General features: G+C 45.0%; 1 protein-coding gene across 6 annotated transcripts in view; it reads right to left on the reverse strand.

Moving 5' to 3' along the window:
* The window catches only part of SH3BP2 (SH3 domain binding protein 2), a 420,756-nt gene extending 400,224 nt beyond the window's left edge, over positions 1–20,532 (reverse strand). The window contains exon 1 of one of the 6 annotated variants that reach the window (XM_078678566.1): positions 20,342–20,532. The gene's annotated coding sequence lies outside the window, so the exon portion shown is untranslated. The remainder of the gene's footprint in view (positions 1–20,341) is intronic. The other 5 variants (XM_078678567.1, XM_078678568.1, XM_078678569.1 and 2 more) reach the window with 5 other exon arrangements.
* Between the last annotated feature and the right edge of the window lie 551 nt (positions 20,533–21,083).

The following is a 21,083-nucleotide window of genomic DNA, read 5'->3' on the forward strand; positions in this document are numbered from 1 at the left end:
GTTTGACAAGACGTTTTTTTCTGTGCGAGTTGTGGAATATTTGAGTTTTCTTTATTTAGATTTACCATACTCGAAATAGACGGTTCCATGTCTTCCGTGAGGATTATTTGTTCTTTTTGCCGTATCTTCACCCGTAGTCCTCCGGTAAACCTTTCTCTTTGGGTTTGATTAGGTCATGTGCTCCCTTTGGTTCCCCCACCGACGTATCTGATAGGTCCAAAATCTTAAGAAGCTCATTGAAGTTTATAGAGTCTTCCTTTATTTCTTGGTGCATTACTGATATAATTGAGTTTTGGTTTTTGTTCTTGAAGTTAAAGATGGGAAAAAGTTTGGTCACCTTTTGCTTTGCCCTATTGTTGGACTGTTGGCTCTTCCTCACGTTCCTTGCTCGCTTTTTCTGCCTTTTCGTTTGAAGGTGGAGAGGTATGTTGGATTCATCATTTTGGGGATTAACTTGCTGCTGGGTAGAGGGTTGACTCGTGACCACTACATGACTGGCTAATAAGGCTGGTAGTGGTCTAGTAGCAGCAGTAATCATCTGTTCTATTTCACCATTTGTTGCATACTTGGGATGGGCTTGGTTAATATTGACTGAGGGATTAGATGCTAAAACTGGAAATTCTTCAGTGCCTTTCTTTGCTGAAACATGCTGGTTGCACTGTCCGGGGCTCATTTGAGAATTGTGGGAGTTACATTTTAACTTCAAAACAACAATAGAGGGAGTGTAGAGGTAGTGATAGAATCACCCTCCTGGACAGTATTCAAAAACAAAAAGATTCTATCAATGTGTGATGGTGTTTTTTTTAGATTTTTATCTTTTTCTTATAGTGGAAAACTAATACGTGAATGGCGAACTAGGCTCTCTCCTGAGGTAACAAGACGAGGGCACTATGTGCTTTTAAAATACCCCTCACGCACTAAGAATCCCTTAGTGTCATGCTTCATAATTGGGGTCTTCACGTCCCTCTACGGGGCGGGGCGTGCTACGACCTACGAACTACGCGGGAGCACTGTTGTTTGTGACAAAGGCTATGTGTAAATGCAATGGAGGTATAATAAGTGAAGTGTAGAGACCTAATTCAGTGAGTGCAAAGATAGAAAAATTAAAAATTCCCTGGCAAGTAGAAAAAATATATTTTATTAACTTCTCTGGCTGGGAACATTAACAAGCATTTACAATGCAACGGTTTCGCCTTTGGAAAAGTTAGAGCTATTGGCAATGTAAATGACAATGCCATTTATTTATCTGTTTTCAAAACCAACACATAAATACAAATTTTGTCCTTTACAATGCCAATGGCTCAAACTTTTCCAAAGGCGAAACCGTTGCATTGTAAATGCTGGTTTTAAATATGTATTGGTTTAAAAAATAAACAAAATGTTTACTCAAACACAGGATTCATGGGGCTGAATTTCTTCAGGGATTTAAAATAATACTGAATAGACCTTGGAACTATCGAGAGTTGGTGCGGTTGTTTTAAGGCGCAATCTGTGAGGAAGAAATACATTCAGTTTTACTGCACGAGGATAGGAACGTGGAATGAATTCTATTGTTTTCAATAGTATGTGAATGTTTGGGGGTAAACCCTACCTCTGAAGCATCAGATCGCTGTACATTAAATGAGGAGAGCAAGGTAGATTGTGTGCATACATTTTGCACACATTGAGGCACAAGGAGCATAAGTGACCTGCCCATAATCACAGGATGCTAGGTCTGGGGACGAGGCCAGGATTCCAACCTGGGGCCTCAGGTTCCAAAGGCGGCTTAGCGAGCCGATAGGTCACGTGCATCTTAAACATAAACATACTTTACTCCCCCATGTAATAAAACAACGGCTTAAAGTACAAAGCAAAACGCACACTTAATTGAAGACGCCGTGCTACCCCTACTAAAGTGTACAGCGCTGACCTGAAAAGGACGAAAGGCTGAGCCGACCTGGCATTCAAGCTGGTTACTTGCACGGCAAGAAACTCAGCCCGCATTCAACGATGGCCACATTATTTCCTCCAATGAGAGTTCTCATAACAAAGCAGGTAGAAAATAGCTCACATATTTTATGAATTAAGTTTGAAATAATTTTTCAATATAAAATTGAAGGAGACTAAATTCTGTTTGCTTGAAAACGTGTTTTCGCGTTATAATTGAAATTAACCCAAATCTATTATTTTGCGGGTACACTTTGTATAACCTCTATATTCATTAAAACGGGGGGGGCGGCGGGGTTACCCATCTCCCACCCTCCTTCGTGGTCAAAGGTTTCTTCCCCTATCTGTACGGAAAACAAACGTCAACTACGTTCAAACTTTAATGCAGCTATCGCTTTCACATCTGAAGTCCTTCCTAGATAAAGTACATTTATCCTACGCCACCTGTATTAAATTACATTGTTATTGTTATTGTTGTTATTGTTATTTTAATTTTATACCGCGCCTAATCACCTGCAGGTCTCTAAGCGCCAGGAAAAGATGGTACAGGACAACAACATAACATTAGTCGGTAACAGCATAAACACTACTCCAAACGTAAGTTCTCGGTATAAATAAATTAAAGATGACTGCAGACTGGCGTTCTAGAAAGTTCAAATAAAAAAATACAGATATAATTAAACATAGAACCCAGCGTAAAAATAGTTCAAGCGCTAAATACGCTTTTTTAATTAAAACAAAAAAAAGTAGGCTGGTGAACAAACCCCTATGATTATAAATTATCTTCTAGTAATACAGCGTTTTGGAATACTGTTACGGAAAAAAAAGTATCGGATTTTAACTGAGCGCCCAGCGGCTTTTTTAACAGTTTCATGGCGTGGGAAATTGTGTTGAAATCGTGAGTGGAAGTAAGAAAAGGCTGGGATTTCGAGCGAGTGATAAAACTGAGATTTTCTCGGGGTGTTCTAGCTCCCCGCCACGCTTATCAATCCAGCACGAGGCGGCATTTCTGAAACCGGAGGAACCAGACAGGACACAGGAAGGACGACTTGGGAGCCGTCTGAGCCGGATACCCGTCGGAGAGGGGGGGGGCGGCCGGACATACAACGCCCTTGCGGGGGGGACACTGCACTCCCGGGGGGCAGGGACGGAGAGACGTGGACTGAACTGAAGCTCGAGCGGAAGTAATTCACCGCGTCTTGCTTCGTGGATACAGGGTCCAATACCGCAGCGTCTGCTCAGCCTCTCATCCTTCTGAGGTCGACACCTTATTGGATATTCCCGTTCATTCCCTTATCATTCACAAGTACATTACTCATGTCGTAAAGTACTTAACGCGCACAGGTGATGAACGCGTGTGTTCATGCATCAGAGAAGGGATCGGAAAGCTGCAGAATTGCGTTTACATTCCATAATATGTTTAACTTAAGGAACCCAGCACATCCTGCAAAACTGGAGTGACGAGTGTCCCTTCTAACGCCACTTATGTGTCCCAGGCTGGTCCCACCATCTCCCATTTTTTGAGGGAATCTTCGCCATACAGTTATTTGCTAATTGTGTTTTTATTTCGGATTGAGCACAACGGTACCCTTTTGTGGCTGGAACGAAGCCAATCGCAGTCTGGGTAACAGTTTTTACACTCTGGGCGGTGTACGAGAAAGAAGCAGCCATTCTTAAAGCGCCTCCGACAGCAAAACAAATTCGCGCCGTCCAAGGCACGTGAGTCACAAGTGAACCCGGGTGCGTTAGACTGGCCCAACCAGCAGGTTTTGCCGGGTGAAGTGTGACCGATTACAGGGAGTACCGACAGGCGCCCTGGCAGTAATCACTCCTCCGAATGACAAACGATAGTCAGCCCAAGTCAGCTGCATCGAATGTCGGGAGCGGGCTTATCTGGCCGAGGATCACACATGCCCGCTTGTGTGTGACAAGGAAGCGCCAGAGTGACTCAGATGGGAGGCTGGTGACAGACCCCTGACTCATCGCCGCCTGGGGAGAAAGAAGGAGGGTGCGTGGTGGGGATGGGAGGGGGCCTTCTGGACTCCGTTTAAGGCACAGCTTGCACATGGAGCATTGAAGCTACAGGGAGAGAGGCGTGGAACCTGGAAAACCAGACCCATCCCCCCCCTTTAGAGTGTCACCCGCCTGGAGCAGGTATTACTGGAAATAGGCTGCTGTTAGAAAAGGCAAACGTCAGTACAACGTTTATCAGGATTGTCAGCTCCATTTCAAGCCACCAAACACCTTCTCCAAAGAAAATCGCCATAAAAAATGTATGCTTACGAGAATTAAGAAATCTATTCCGTCATTTTAGCGCTCGCCTGTGACAGTACTGACAGAACAACAACACGGACAGAAGTCTTTGCTCTGCTCCATATAACCCAGTCCCACACAAAACCTTGGGCCACGCCCTCTCCAAAAAGGAACACAAACCCCCCCCCCCCTCTGGAATATTCCAGCGTCACAGGCCTCTTCAGTGAGGTACATCTCAAGTACACGACCGCTCCCCGCGCCAGACAGTGCACATTCACTGCAACAAGCCCCTGATGGGCAAGGACCACACGACTGCTTCTGCGCACACTACGGGATTCCATGGTCAGCTGTACAATGTACATAGGAACATCCATAATACGATTAATACTGGAGTCCATTTCAAAGCTCTAACGATAGCTGTGGCTCAAGATACAGAGCTGTGAAGTGATGTGCCGCTGGTTACCCAAGCAGGCCACCGGGAAAGACGATATGGGGGCCACAGTCTAACGATTTCACAGTCTGAAAGCCCTGCCCAAACTTGGAAGAACAAACACCACTGTGCAAGTAACTAACGTTATAAGAATAATTACAAACGGTAACAAAACGAGGCCTTTCCGAGTCCCATCACTCGATGCAAGTATTCCTCTTCTGCCCAAGCTCACACAGTATAAAACACTGCTGATTTATAAACTCGTGTTTGTTAAAGCCACAGTTCGGGTCCAACTGGAGAGGTCAGGATATTTCTAACATATACAACTCTAGAAATTGTACGCACCTGCTCAAACATACTAAACAGCAAATCCACGGGGCCTAGGAAAAGCTGCCTTTTCGGCACACTGGAGGTTAGTTTTTATAGCACTGAATAACGTTGATTAGTTCTTTTCGAAGACTTCGCCATTTTGGAAAACTATTTCAAGCACTGTGACTCGAATTGCTCAGGATCACACTGTTCGGTTAAGTAGGAGTGCCCGAACACTGGTTTCACAGACAAAAACAAGTCAGGTCCCGGGCCGGCAGCCAATGACAGCGCGGCCCGGGAATGACGTCATGGGGGTGTCCCGGGCCGGCAGCCAATCGCAGCGCGGCCCGGGACAAAGGGGCGGGGCTTAAAAAAAGCACCAGAAACGCCCCCGAATCGCATTTTCGTGAGAAAGCGCGATTGACAGCCTCTGTCTCCCAATGGCTAGCCTCCATTTATGGAGCTAGCCAATGATAGACAGAGGCGGGTCATCACCCCACATAGAAATCAAGAGGTTTTGCTAGCGCATGCGTACTTCGTACGCATCGCTAAGGCAAAACCTAAAAAGGGGTTTGTGAGGTAGGGCTATTAGCTCACTACCTGGTCGACATGTTTCATAAGCAGTCCCCTACTGCTTATTCATCAGGACCTCTAGTGGTCCCTACAAATTAATACCCAGTTCTAAGAAGGTATGCCTATTGTCCTACAAAAAGGTAGCAAAAATGGCCCACCTATTTGAGCTTCTGGGCATGCGTTGGCCCTCAGTGAAGCGTAAAAAATTGTGACCTAGTATGGTCTCTGTAAAGAAAGGAGGGAGAGAAAAAACAACATATATTGGCAAAAATGATTTGCTGACCACATTGATTATCACATTATTATCCTCATTCTGTTAAGGTTCATAGCGCTATTGGGTGACCTCGTTTGTCTAGAGCGTTGATATAACGCTCAATGCAGAGGAGAGGAACAGTATTGTGCTCCTGTTTACTCGTAAGCAGATAAACTTGTCTGACGAGTACCGTTGGCCACATATCTATGTGTACAGATTCCGACTCACAAAACACACAAACACGCGACTAAATGCACTAAAATGACACCATTACAATAAGGGACTTACAGCCTGATTCATGTACGGGCCGTTTTGCGTGGCCCTAATAGCGAATCATAGCGACTCGCTATTGAGGACACGCAAAACGGTATTCATGTAGGAATTGCTAAATAAATAGCGATTCCTACATGTTCTCTATTTGCGAGTAGAAAATTGCTACTCGCAAAAAAAGGAATAACTCCCCATTCATTCCTATGGGCCAAAAGGCCCATAGGAATGAATGGGGAGTATCCCTTATTTGCGAGTAGCAATTTACTACTCGCAAATAAGATAGCGATTTTAAGGGTGCCAGGGGTGTCCAAAGGACACCCTGTAGCACCCCTAAAATGCACATTTGAACAGGTGTTGCGCACACACATGTCCAAAGGACATGTGTGTGTGCAACATGCAACTTAGAAAAATGCTTTTAAAAGCATTTTTCTAAGTTTTTGCTATTTACCGAGAGGTCTGACCTCTCGGTAAATAGCGGCCCAAATTTGCAAAATCTCAATTTTTGAAAGTGTCATGAATAGCATTTAAGGAATCTCTAATAGAGATTCCTTAAATGCTAATTCTCGCATATTAGCTAATTCTTCATTAGCGATTTTTGCATTTGGGATTGTGAATCCCAAATGCCAAAATTGCACTCGCAAAAGGCAAGATTCTGAGAATCTTGCCCTTTGCGAGTGCAATTTAGCTTCATGAATCAGGCTGTTAGGGATCAATATCCCTTTAAGTGCTGCCATCGGCCAACGGTCGTCACGGGCACTACCTCCCCAGTGCTGCGTGCGACTGTTGGACGTCCAGTTCAGCACTGGATAATGGACAGCGCAGCACTGGGGAGGTATATTTACGAAGCTCCTAAGGTGTTAAATAAACAATGTCGATCCGAATGACCGTTGGATTTGTAAACAGGAACGAGGTATGTGGCGGATATCGTTCTCATTGTAATTAAAACAAAAGGAGATATATATACACATACTGATTTAGCAAATGTTAGCTGACCCATGAGCTGGCAGGCAAAGGATATTCCACGATTGCAAAGTGTGTTGCTTGACTAAAAAAAGCAAAAATCTGATATTTCGCAATGGTACAAATTGGGAGCAGAGATGCTTCAGTAACTGCAACAGCCTCAATGTGGTGTATCTCATCACCTGCCCATGTCACCTGGAATACGTCGGTATGACGAGTAGGGCCATAAAACTGAGAATAGGGGAGCACAAAAGCACAATAAAATGCAGAAAATCAAGTACTAAACTGACTAACCACTTTCTAGAAAAAGGCCATAAACCTGAGGACATTTCATGGACAATAATTGAATTGGTGGACCGTGAGGAACTCCTCTTAGAAAAAGAACAGAGGTGGGTTTTCCGCATGAACTCTAACAAAAATGGCCTGAATGATGAAATTCCCTGGGGTCAGCTATAACCGTCTTCCCAATTGTCCAACTAGCCGACACAAAATTGAGCCCTCCATAAGTTGTTCATATGATCGCCCCAATCGCGTTTGAATTTCAACTATGTACCCGTACATATGGAGTGAACAACATTCCAACCTGTCGCGCAGCAAGCATTCGACTATTGCCAAGAATAAGCATCTCTTGACCATTGGAATATACGCTTTAATTAGTGCGTGAAGCATCACATGAGTGCCCTAAGCGTGTTTGAATTTCGGCTATGCAACTGTATACATGGAAAGTAAAACATTCCGGTCTGCCGTCCGGCTGTCGTGTGGCCGCTACCAAGAAGAAGCATCTCTTGACTAATGAAATATGTGCTATAATTGATGTGAAAATCACGCGACTACCGACAGCAAACTCAGCACCTTCTACATGTCGTCTAAAGAATATACAAAAAACCCCTATGATTTTTAAAATTGATTGTTTTTATAATTATAACAGTGAAGGGGTACCACTTGATTAGGTGTGTTTGATTCAAATGCCAGTCCAATAGAGAGCATAAACATAGTTGAAATACTTCCCGACATGACCCACCCGCTGTCCCGTGACGTGCTGCCATTTTGGGTTAGCGCACTAGTTTCCAGAGCGACCCGAAATCATGTAATGCAAACACCGCCTGCATTTGAAATTTATCTAAGTTGGTGACGAGACGCTCCTAATTCTTCAGAGCGGCAGAAGGGTAGGAATAAGGCATTGCACTAAATTCAGTAAATGTAAGTACAAAGACTCATACCACGAGTCTCTAAACTCGGTTACTTTTATTATGAGAGGCAGCTAAATTTACACGCAAACTGTATAACTAAGAGAACGGTGCGGTTTTCTTTACAGCGTACCAGTACCCCCGGCAAGAAGGGCCTCAGGAAGCCGGGGGGTCGATTTAGTGCCTCCCAGTCAGGGAGGAGCCGCACCGGGAGCCGTGCCGGGAGCCACGCCGGGAGCCACGCCGGGAGCACCAGGGCGCAGAGCGCGATCACAATCCCGTCGGCAGGAGGAGACGGGGCTCTCAGCAGCTGGCCTCACTCTCCTCATGATGTCCGGGCATCAGTCGGATCGCTGCAGTCAGGCGACATGGGCAGAGGCGCAGTTCTCGATTCTCCGTCTGGTGTACGGGAGCCGCCATCCTGTCCGCTCCGGACCCTCGCTGCTGCCACCTCGATCGGGCGCCCTGCGGTGCTTCCACCGGCGCACCGAGCAGACCGGAGTAGGCGCTGTTGCGGTATCTGGGATCGCCCGGAGTTTCGCGGGGATCCCAGGTCAGGTACAGGAGAGTATCGCAGGATCACTGGGCGAGGGGTCGGGAGCCTCGTTAGGCTGCGGCCATCGTCTCCGGCTGCTAGCCACGCCCCCCGTAAGTACAAAGACTCATACCACGAGTCTCTAAACTCGGTTACTTTTATTATGAGAGGCAGCTAAATTTACACGCAAACTGTATAACTAAGAGAAAGGTGTGGTTTTCTTTACAGCGTACCACGTGGAATATCCTTTGCCTGCCAGCTCATGGGTCAGCTAACATTTGCTAAATCAGTATGTATATCATCATCATCATTTTAACTTTATTTTGGTTTGTTTATGAACCATAAAAGTACATCAAAGATAGAAAAATACATTTACAGCAATAAACTAATACACAGTTACATCTCATTTTAAATATTTGCAGTAAATCAGCTAGCATGTGGTTTATAGAATGACGATAAAAACACTAAGACAGTAAAATACATAGATTAAAAGTTTAAAACGCGGTGGAAGCCTAGTTTTTACTGAGACAAACTGTCTACCTACATTGACGTAGCTTGCTTCTACCGAATCAATCTCCTTCTAATTAACCACATTGAAAACAAAAATTTAGCAATAGCAGTAACTATTAGTGCATTAGTATCAGTTTTTAAAATTCTAAAAAACTCTATATGGTTCCTGACTCCTAGGTTCACACATAGCTGTATGATCCATTTTTTCCTGCTAACAGAATAAGCAGGACAAAACAAGATCACATGAATTAGGGATTCATCTGGATCATTGCAACCTGGACAAGGACGAGCTAGACCCATTTTCCATTTATCGGTGTAAGAGTGGAGGGGTAGTGTACCATATCTGAACTGTAGATACAGTTTTTTTGCTAAGACAGGTTCTATAATGTCTAATTCCTTCTCAAAGCTGTAGACATTCTTGAAATCTAGAAAGCTGTCAGTGAGACTAGAAGGCCTGGCTGATCGAAGGAATTCTTCTAAGTTGTAATATTTTATAGACTCAGCCAGGGTTCTCTTTGAGATAGATTTGCATGTGTCCTCCGGATTAGACCAGAGATTCTCCATACCGATCCTAGACGCCTGCCCCCTTATAAAGGATAACCACTTTATCCTCCCTGCACCCGGGCGTGCCATCACAATCTTCAGTTCTTCTCTATAGCACTCAAGCTCCGGGACACTCCACAATCTACGCCAGTAGAGGAGCGGGCGTGAGGCAATTGCTTCTGCAATAGGCCTCAGATTTATATCCAACCTTAGAGGAACTAGAGGAGTGTTTTTGGTAAAGAGAGCAGCTGTCTAATAAAGTTATTCTCTGTTATGCTAATCTCACTCGCTGGACGGTGGCCCCAGAGTTCCGCCCAGTAAAGGGTGGATGACCTGGTTTGAACCTTATATATTTCCAGCGGTACACTGACTACTTTGTGGACACAGGATTTCTGCACTTTAAGAATCCCCCCCGTAGACTGAGAAAGGGTTAGATTAGCCTTAGTCATTTGAGTTTCCCAACTCATTTTATCATTTAAAGTCAGACCTAAATAAGTGAAATTATTTACCCTTTCCAGGGCTCGTCCATCCATTGACGGTCCACCAATTCAATTATTGTCCATGAAATGTCCTCAGGTTTATGGCCTTTTTCTAGAAAGTGGTTAGTCAGTTTAGTACTTGATTTTCTGCATTTTATTGTGCTTTTGTGCTCCCCTATTCTCAGTTTTATGGCCCTACTCGTCATACCGACGTATTCCAGGTGACATGGGCAGGTGATGAGATACACCACATTGAGGCTGTTGCAGTTACTGAAGCATCTCTGCTCCCAATTTGTACCATTGCGAAATATCAGATTTTTGCTTTTTTAGTCAAGCAACACACTTTGCAATCATGGAATATCCTTTGCCTGCCAGCTCATGGGTCAGCTAACATTTGCTAAATCAGTATGTGTATATATATCTCCTTTTGTTTTAATTACAATGAGAACGATATCCGCCACACACCTCGTTCCTGATTACAAATCCAACGGTCATTCGGATCGACATTGTTTATATATTGATCCCTAAGTCCCTTATTGTAATGGTGTCATTTTAGTGCATTGAGTCGCGTGTTTGTGTGTTTTGTGAGTCTGAATCTGTACACATAGATATGTGGCCAACGGTACTCGTCAGACAAGTTTATCTGCTTACGAGTAAACAGGAGCACCATACTGTTCCTCTCCTCTGCATTGAGCGTTATTTCAACGCTCTGGACAAACGAGGTCACCCAATAGCGCTATGAACCTTAACAGAATGAGGATAATAATGTGATAATCAACGTGGTCAGCAAATCATTTTTGCCAATATATGTTGTTTTTTCTCTCCCTCATTCCTTTACAGAGACCGTACTAGGTCACAATTTTTTACGCTTCACTGAGGGCCAACTCATGCCCAGAAGCTCAAATAGGTGGGCCATTTTTGCTACCTTTTTGTAGGACAATAGGCATACCTTCTTAGAACTGGGTATTAATTTGTAGGGACCACTAGAGGTCCTGATGAATAAGCAGTAGGGGACTGCTTATGAAACATGTCGACCAGGTAGTGAGCTAACAGCCCTACCTCACAAACCCCTTTTTAATGTTCCCAGCCAGAGAAGTTAATAAAATATATTTTTTCTACTTGCCAGGGAATTTTTAATTTTTCTATCTTTGCACTCACTGAATTAGGTCCCTACACTTCATTTATTACACCTCCATTGCACTTACACATAGCCTTTGTCACAAACAACAGTGCTCCTGCGTAGTTCGTAGATCGTAGCACGCCCCGCCCCATAGAGGGACGGGAAGACCCCAATGATGAAGCATGACACTAAGGGATTCTTAGTGTGTGAGGGGTATTTTAAAAGCACATAGTGCCCTCGTCTTGTCACCTCAGGAGAGAGCCTAGTTCGCCATTCACGTATTAGTTTTCCACTATAAGAAAAAGATAAAAATTTAAAAAAAACACCATCACACATTGATAGAGTTACATTTTTGCCCGTAGGTGATACGGCGTTCCCCATTATATTAAGTTGTGCTGGAATTTTATTAAAACATTTACCCTCTTGCAATATGGACTTTAGAATTGTTGGAACTTTACTGAGTTTGTCACTTATTGGTCCACACGCGCAGTTGGTTATTGGCTACTCGGGTGATATACTATTGTTCTTGGTTATTAATTCCGTTAGTATATCAAGGTTAGTAATTATGCCTGAAATATAAGCAGCTGTGATATTCATCAGGTCAATCTGGATATCAAGTTTGTCTGACTAAATGTTTAAAATGCTAATTGAAGTTAGCAGAGTATTTGTTAGGGTGAGGTGTAGGTTTGCATGGTCATCTGGTCTTATGTTGGATTTATCCTCCTGGCTCTTTGGCTGGAAAATATGAGTTGATACCCCAGGGTTGTGTTATTTGTTAAACTGTCACTGCTATGTGCTATAATTAATTTGCTTTCATGTTCATCATGTACTTGAGTTTTATTAACTGGCTTATTATCATCGACGTTTGGGCACTCTGAAGTGCTAGATATTTTAATTATTGTTTTCTGTCATGGTTTCGGTTGAATTGCCAGCCCTTCTGATCTTGATTTAAGGTCATCCTCTTGGCCCTTCAGCTGGAATATTAGGGCTGGTTCCCTGGAAGTGCTATTATTTGTTAAATTTTCACTACTTTGTGCTGAGTTTAATTTACTTTGATGTTCATCTTGAGTCTGAGATGTATTTACTAGCTTGATGTCATTGCTGGTTAGGCATTCTGAGGAACTCAATATTTCATTTGCTGTTTGCTGCAGAGTGTCTGTTAGGCTTGTCTACTGAGTAATAGCTTGAGTACATTCATGGAGCTTTGTGATGGTTTCCATTACCTGGACTAGATCTGTATTGTTTGTAATTGAAAGTGAATCGAGCCAAGAGTCCTGTGGGTTATCTATGTTGTTAGTGGTCTTATAGGTACTGCTGTTTTCTTTTTTTTGTCTTGGGGTGGAGTGGGTTACATTGCTGATATGCACTTGGGGGTAAGCTGTTATCTTGTTCTTTTCTGTGCAATGTGTTTTTACTTCTAGCTGCTCAATATCCATTACTGTCAATTTTGAGTTAGTAGTGTACTTTGGCTCCTTTACTGGCGCTGCTGGGCGTGCCTCTGAACTGTGGGATACAACTTCCTCTGCAGTGGTGAAAAACTTTTCCAGCGTTAAAGATTTAGGGAGACCTACTATTTTGTCTTCCATTGCATAGATGGCCTCCGTTGGATCTTTTAAAAATGTAAACTTTTTGCTGGGGTTATTTAATTCAAAAACTGAAGGTATGGGTGATATCAATATAGCACCAGAAGTTAGCGGCGGACTTGGTAGATTCACACAATGGTTTCCTTCGCCTTTTGAGATTTGCTTAGACCTTAGATTTTTTTGCGCCAGTTGTTTCCTAATCCTTCCTGATCTCATGCTGTAGTGCTCGCAGTGTCTTGTTGGACTAGTCAGTTCAGGGTGAAGATGTACTCAGCAGGGTGAAAGTCAAAGAAATGCTTGTTTAGCCTCCTGGGCCATGATGAAAAGATGATGGCATGTGGACCGGCTTTAGGTCAAACAATGCATAGGTCAAAAATTACCTGGACTCACCCTTGGTGGTGTGCCATTACCCACTCACTCACTCTCCAGTCGCTTCGGTGGCCAGTCGCTGTGTGTCAATCCTGCTTCTTACACCCTCTGTACCTGAAGGCTTTTACTTATAGTTGTTTTCGGAGAACCTTCTTTTCCAGGAGAGAGCACCGAATCAGCTCTCCTCTCCGTGACCGATACCATCCGGATGGCACAGGATAGAGGAGGATCTATGATTCTGGTGCTGTTGGATCTGTCCGCTGCCTTTGACACGGTGTCACATGACATTCTTATCAGTCGTCTGAAGAGGGTAGGGATAGGCGGAACTGCTCTGGCATGGCTAGAAAGCTTCATTACTGGCCGCTCACAAAGTGTTCGACTGGGCTCCCATTTTTCCATCTCTACGGAGCTCACCAAGGGGGTTCCACAGGGCCCATGCCTAAGCCCCACATTGTTTAATGTGTATGTGGCCCCTTTGGCTGAAATTGTGAGAGAATATGGGTTCACACCAATATCATACGCAGATGATACTCAGCTGCTGTTTCCTTTTCAGACAATGACGCCAGCAGTTAAAAACTCCTTCGCTGCAGGGATGAGAGCTGTATCCCATTGGATGACCTCCAATTGCCTGCAATGCAATGTGGGCAAGACGGAGGTCATGCTTTTCGGAGAGGCCCCGTTCTTATGGTCACCTGAGTGGTGGCCTCCCGAACTAGGCTCTGTCCCCTGTCCTAAAGAGATAGTAAAAAACTTGGGGGTTCGACTTGATCAATCTTTGACACTCAAAGTTCAGGTTAATCAGGTAACTGGATCCTGTTTTAGGGTCATTGGCCTCCTGAGAAGGGTGTTCCCCTATCTAGTGGACAGCTATAGGAAAACTCTAGTCCAGGCATTGGTAATCAGTTGATTAGACTACTGTAATGGGCTGCTTGTTTCTGCCAATGAGGAACAACTTGGTAGGCTACAGGTAGCCCAAAATACAGCTGCTAGACTGATCTTGAATGTTCCATCTAGATCCCCCTCTCGTCCTCTGTTGAACAAATTACATTGGTTGCCTATTCGCCAGAGGGTGAAATTCAAGATATGCTGTACTATTCATAAATGCCTGTCTGGTGATGGTCCTAAGTACCTATCAGAAATTTTTAGACCTTATGAGCCAGGTCGTTCTCTGCGCTCTCAGACCCAATCTTTGCTCCAAGTACCACAGATCAAAAAGGAAAGACAGGGAGGCCGAGCTCTCTCCTATGGAGGCCCCACCCTCTGGAACTCCCTGCCTCTCACCTTTAGGCAAAATCCTAATTTGGCCACCTTTAGGAAATGCTTAAAGACTCATCTGTTTCTGACCATGTAGATATCTTTTCCCTGCCTGATGGTTTTTTATTTGGATATAGCTCTGGTAAGAACACAAGCGCGGAGATACCCCTTCGGGGGTCGAATTCCTGCGCAATAAAAGCAAAAAAATAAATAGAGCAAGAAGAAAAACAAGCGGGGGGACATACATCACTTCTGCAGGATGCACCAGAACCTAGTCGGGCCACCTCCTCAGGTTGCTGCCCCACACACTCAGAGGCCAACCCCCGAATGGTGGCGGCGATTTTTTCCTTTGCGTTGTGTCAGGAGCAAGGGAGCAGGGAGTAAGGAGGGTAATGGCCTCTCGCCCCCGCCCGCCCGGGGCTCAGCCAAGCTCAACCAGCTCGGGCTCTGGCGGCTGCTCTCCTGGGTTGAAACATGTTACAGCGGTCGGGGAGCCGACAAAAGATCAAAGAAATCTGCCTCCGTCTCCGCGGGCGCCACTTGCTTCCTCGCTCACTCGGCGACAAAGCGGGCGGAGAGCAGAGAACAGGGGGCTCCTTCTCTGCTGCAGCTTGAACACAACAACACTGGCAGCGGATTCTCTACGGGCTCTCTGGAAAATCCGGACCGAAGTCGCTATTCATTCAAGCATGAATGATTAAAGCGAACATTCCTTGCCAGGGATGAATATAATTGTGTCTGGTATGGGACAATAGGGGCGTAATTCATACATGATGGGAGCATATGGTACTGTTTGCAAACAGATTGTGAGCACCATCAAAGATATATTGGGGTACCCAATACCCAAGGAACAGGGAAATGCCCTCCTGGGTGTAAATAATCCACTCAATTGTGATGTCATGTGGATGTGGGGGAGCTGAGTAGACATCTCAGAGACCCTCTGTGAAAAAAACAAAAGGCCTGGCTGGATAACCATGGAGAAGAACAGAGAAATGAGGTGCATACACTGGAAGAATTTTCCCATTTCTAACTTCCCCTAACAGAGTTGTGGTTGCTTTTATGCAATCTCAGGAGGACTATGGTAATACCCCCTATCTAAGCTTAACTAAAAAAAATGCTATCATCTTAATTTCCCAATGCTCCAAACACTCCAACCTGGAGGAAAGAATTAACTAAATGGGCGGGGCAGAGAACAATGCTATCTTTATTCCGTCAAGACACAGAGTGAGACAAAATGAGCACTGTCTGGTCATGCTCCCGGATAAGAACAATGAGAAACCTTCTAAACAGACACGAAATTGAAACTACCACCCACTTTAGGCAAGAGATATGGGAATCTGTGAGGAAAGAGCCTTAATCATATAACGGATGCTACTGCGTAGCATCAAAATGCACAAAGACACAAACCGACAAACGCACAACCTTGTGGTATATCTTTACCCTCCCAGACGCAGCACAAGTGTACTACGAAAGTTATAGATGTGAACATGACAAGAAAGATATAGCTGTGTATAATTAGAATAGATAGGTGCTTAGGACTAATCATATAAGACCCTACAATATACAGATCAAATGTAAACTAAAAGTTGTGTAAGTGACAAATGCAGAATGACTGTGCAATTTGTTCTAAACCGTTAAAATTAATAAAAAATATTAAAACAAAAGCACAATGTCACACCAGTACCTAATTTTGCCATGGCAGCTCAGAGAATAGGGCTCCCTGGAACCTAAATGTGCTGCAGCGGCATGCGCCTCACTAGGAACATTTACAGAAGCTGGATGGACATACCTTTTGCTGGCATGCTGCAAGACTTTTGTACTCGAGTGCATACCTTGCGAACATGTGTCTTGCAAATACAGAGTGAACAGTGGTAAGAGAACGGTAAAAGGTACCTTTTACTTATGAGATAATGGTGAAATTGGCGGAATGGACTTAAAAAACAAAGCCACAATGTTCATATGGATGCCCTCAATCACGTAAAACGTATAGCTCTTGCAACAATTACACAAAGAAATATTTATGCTACTTCACCCAATAGCTTTAGTGTAATCTAATTTAGAAACTGATGTTCGCAGTCTATAAGAGGTGGAGTTCAAATAAGTATTAAAGGAAAAGTGTGCTCTTGGCTTAGTCCAAACACATCCCTAATGGAAATGATATCAGAAGAGGAAGTTTTGGTGTGTCTACAACTTTCCTTTTATCAAATTTTTTTCTTAACACACCTATTAGCTGCTTTTTGCGTGGTTCCCAATTTCAGCTTGTGAAATGTTTTCTGTAAAACTTCAATAAAAAAAACATGCTACAAAGTTATTAAAATACATTTTTCAAGCTTGTCCCATCTGTTACTTAGCAAAAGATGTCCCTTTCTGCTGTTGATTGGTGTTTTCGGGAATTTATACCAGTGCCAAATTTTGCCAATGCACTATTAACATCCCCAACTGAAGGAAGCAAAAATCTTGATCGTTGAATGTATATGAAATAGTTTGGAAATAAATAACTACCTCATTGTCAAGGAAATGTTTGGTTTCATATACACCCAAATTCATGTTTAGCTCACAGACACTATATTCAAAGCAGCGGTTATTTCAAGGGAGCACTTGGAGTCAGAGTCTTGAATTCTAAAGTATTCCCTATTGAGACATATACATTTTAAATATAAAATGTACAATAGTTTTCCGAAGGGCTACTGCCCAACAGAAAGCCCCTACTTGCAGGGGCCTTATTTCATGAACATAGGGTAAACCCCAAAACTGAAAACAAGTAGACAATAAGTAGAATAAAAGAGGTGTGCCTTTTATTACATGAAAGATACGCATGTATTACACTAACATTTTTACTCTGGGGATAGAAGTGGCAGGCTTGATAAAATGGTGTTCCTACGCTTCCATGCCAGGCAACATCATTAACTGTTGGTGAACAACATTTTGAAAATGATAGGCTGAGTGTATATAGTTGTATTTCTTAAGAAACCTTTGTATGTTTAAAAGCACTGGTATACCTTTTGAGTAAAGGTGTTTTAAAACACCAAATACCTACAAAAAAAACGACAGAATGTAATGAATAATCTGCATATAACACATATCAGGCAGAATATTTTGAGTCTCCTTTTTGCATAATTTAGTAAATTCTACCCAATAATTTTACCCTTCTTGCCACATAACTCCAGTAGCCCTGCACACAGAGTTTCTACAAGTGGAGTCTGAACCCAAGCGCGTGGCTAGGAATACAACAAAGTATCAGATCACATTTTTTTTTATTCCCGGCCAAAGTCATCGAGAAAGCAGTCAACAACCAACTCGCCGCCTTCCTCGAAACCAACAAATCCCTCGACGCCTCACAGTCCGGATTCCGAGCCAAACACAGCACTGAGACCGCACTCATCGCTGCAACTGACGACATTCGAACTCTACTGGACAACGGAGACACAGTCGCCCTCATCCTCCTCGACCTCTCCGCTGCCTTCGACACAGTCTGCCATAGCACCCTTTTACATCGCCTCAGAAACGTCGGAATCCAAGGAAAAGCACTGGAATGGATCACCTCGTTCCTCACCGGAAGAACCCAGAGAGTCCGCCTCCCACCATTCAAGTCAGAGGCCACTGAAGTCATTTGTGGCGTGCCACAAGGATCTTCTCTCAGCCCCACCCTCTTCAACGTATACATGAGCCCCCTTGCGACCATCGCTCGCCAACACAACCTCAACATCATCTCCTACGCTGACGACACTCAACTGATCCTCTCACTCACCAAAGACCCTAACACCGCCAAAACCAACTTACACGAAGGAATGAAAGAAGTAGCCGAGTGGATGAAGCACAGCCGTCTGAAACTGAACTCCGACAAAACAGAAGTCCTCATCTTAGGCACCTCCCCCTCCGCCTGGGATGACTCTTGGTGGCCAGAGGCCCTTGGAAAAGCACCCATCCCGACAGACCACGCACGGAACCTGGGCGTCATCCTGGACTCCTCACTCTCGATGACCAGACAAGTCAACGCCGTCTCATCATCTTGCTTCAACATTCTTCGCATGCTCAAAAAAACATTTTGCTGGATCCCCACCGAAACTCGTAAAACGGTCACCCACGCCCTGGTCACTAGCCGCCTGGACTACGGAAACACCCTCTACGCCGGTACCACCGCAAAACTCCAGAAAAAACTCCAACGCATCCAGAACGCTTCAGCCAGGCTCATACTAGACATACCGCGTAAAGAACACATCTCTGGTCACCTGAAAAACCTCCACTGGCTCCCCGTAAATAAGAGGATTACCTTCCGCCTCCTAACCCACGCACACAAAGCACTTTACGAACTTGGACCCGAATGCCTCAACGCACGACTGTCCTTCTACACCCCCTCCCGTCAGCTACGATCCTCCAACCAAGCCCTTGCCACTGTACCTCGCATCAACAAAACCACCATGGGAGGCAGATCCTTCTCCTACCTGGCAGCTAAAACTTGGAACTCTCTTCCTACTCACCTTCGCCTTACTCAGAACCACCTAGCATTCAGAAAGCAACTTAAAACTTGGATATTCGACAAGTAATTCCCCACCCCTCCTCAAGCGCCTTGAGACCCTATGGGTATGTAGCGCGCTATATAAATCTTTGACTTGACTTGACTTGACTAGATCAGAGAAGTGACATCAGTGTCCAGGTGTCAGATTAGTGACCTAAACGGCGACAGTGCCATAGTGTAAGGCTAGGGACGGGCAAGGGTGCCAGGGCCCAGTAAGGTTAGTCAAAGTGGTGAGTAATTAGAAGTCACAAAAGTCCATCACAGTCATCTAGTGTAATACATTGTATGGAGGGTGTTGAAAATGGACTAGGTTGAAAGCTAAGTGGTTACAAGTATGTACTCAGAAGAGAACCTTTCAGACTTTCAGAGTGTCATTCTAGACACAGGCGTGAGTCTGTGGTCCCACAGGACGCAAAGCGTCTGACCCCAGGTATTATCAGACACGAGTGCGGTTTCAAAGAGCAGTTAGGAGCCTGGAGGCCCGCAGGGTACCTGAGCCAGTTGTAATCATTGCGAACAGCGGGAATACTGAGTCTAGGCTAGGAGTGAGCGGAGACTTACAGCCCAGGTTTGGCCATAAAGACCTGCGCTCAGGTGAGAGGGAACTTCTACATTATTTACTCCCAGTCAGAGCCCAGGAATGAGTGACCCGAGAGTTGGGTTACGGTTACCACCGGGCAGGTTTTATAACAACATGATCAGCGTTTTAATGTCCCAGCTGGTACGAAAAATATCATCTTAAATCGGTAGTCTTTTCTCCTCATCTATACATACATTAAACAGGAAATGTAATAAGAAAACACTTTAAAATGTGATCTATAGCGGCGCCAATAACCCGACTGATAATTAAAGTAAACAGAGACGGAAAGGCATGTTAAAAATTAATACGAACTAAGTAATACAAAGTTTTCACTTCCAGACTTCCACAATAATCACTTACAGACCGTGTTAAAACGGGAGGAGAGGATAGGTATATCTCTCTGGGAAAAGTAACAACACTACTCGAGAGAGTAAGCCCAAGTGTGACCCTAAAGCTGACTGAGCCCAGGTGTGCTTACTCACTCAGAGTAAAGTCAGGAATGAGTCACCCGAGAGTCAGAGCACACGTGTGACCCTAGACAGCCCCAGGTATAGTTACCACCCGCGCCCCACTCGGTTGTGAGTGGGCCTCCCCATCACCCCCTCAGAGTCCGAGCCCAGGTATGGGTGGGCCGAGGGTCCCATCCGGGGTGGGCGGCGCTCGTCGCTCCCAGTCCCCGGCAGGGCTGTACCTGTTCACGGTGGTCGGGCAGTGGGCCTCAGCTGGAGTATCCCGGCGTTTCCCCAACCCTGCCGAATATCCTTCAGGGCCCCGGGCCCCTGTTTCTTTCCGGCATACGGGTTCTTCTCTCACCTCCGTCCCGTCAGCTGCGGTCCCTGGGCTCACGGCCTCCAACCGCCGCTGCGAGCCCGGGCTCCGCCCTCCGGCCTGCCTCCACCTGCAGCCGAGCCCGCCCTCCCCCCGCGGGCCCAGCGGCTGCCCTCCGCCGCTCCTCCTCACTGGGGCCGGGCCTTCACCGCCAGCCTCGACCACCGCCTTCAACGCAGGATGTGAAGAGGAAGAGCGGGGCGAGCGACCTGCGCCGACCCCGGGGCCCGCGCAGTCGAGGCCGCGCGGCCTACTGGCAGCAGCAGCAGCCACCGCGGCCCTTCCTGGGGGCGCGACCGCCGCCCAGGCCCGTTCACCGCGGCCTTCACGCTGGCCTTGGCCTGTGCATAGGCATTTGTTTCACCTTCCTGTCCTTATTCTGCCTTCCTTCCCCTTTATTTCTGTCCCCCCCTTCCTTCCCCTTAGATTGCTAAAGTGTAATTATTACTGTAAAAATGTAATCCTGAGTGCATTTACTATTTGTGTATATATATAACTCTAACAACTAGTATATGTATTAGACCTTTTGTATTTACTACCATTCCTATGTGATTTTAGAGTTTATCCGTGTGTATCTCTTCCTTGAGTGACTTTACAACTTGTAC

Source organism: Lissotriton helveticus, chromosome 2_2 (genome assembly GCF_964261635.1).
Source record: "Lissotriton helveticus chromosome 2_2, aLisHel1.1, whole genome shotgun sequence".
Classification (NCBI taxonomy): Eukaryota; Metazoa; Chordata; class Amphibia; order Caudata; family Salamandridae; genus Lissotriton; species Lissotriton helveticus.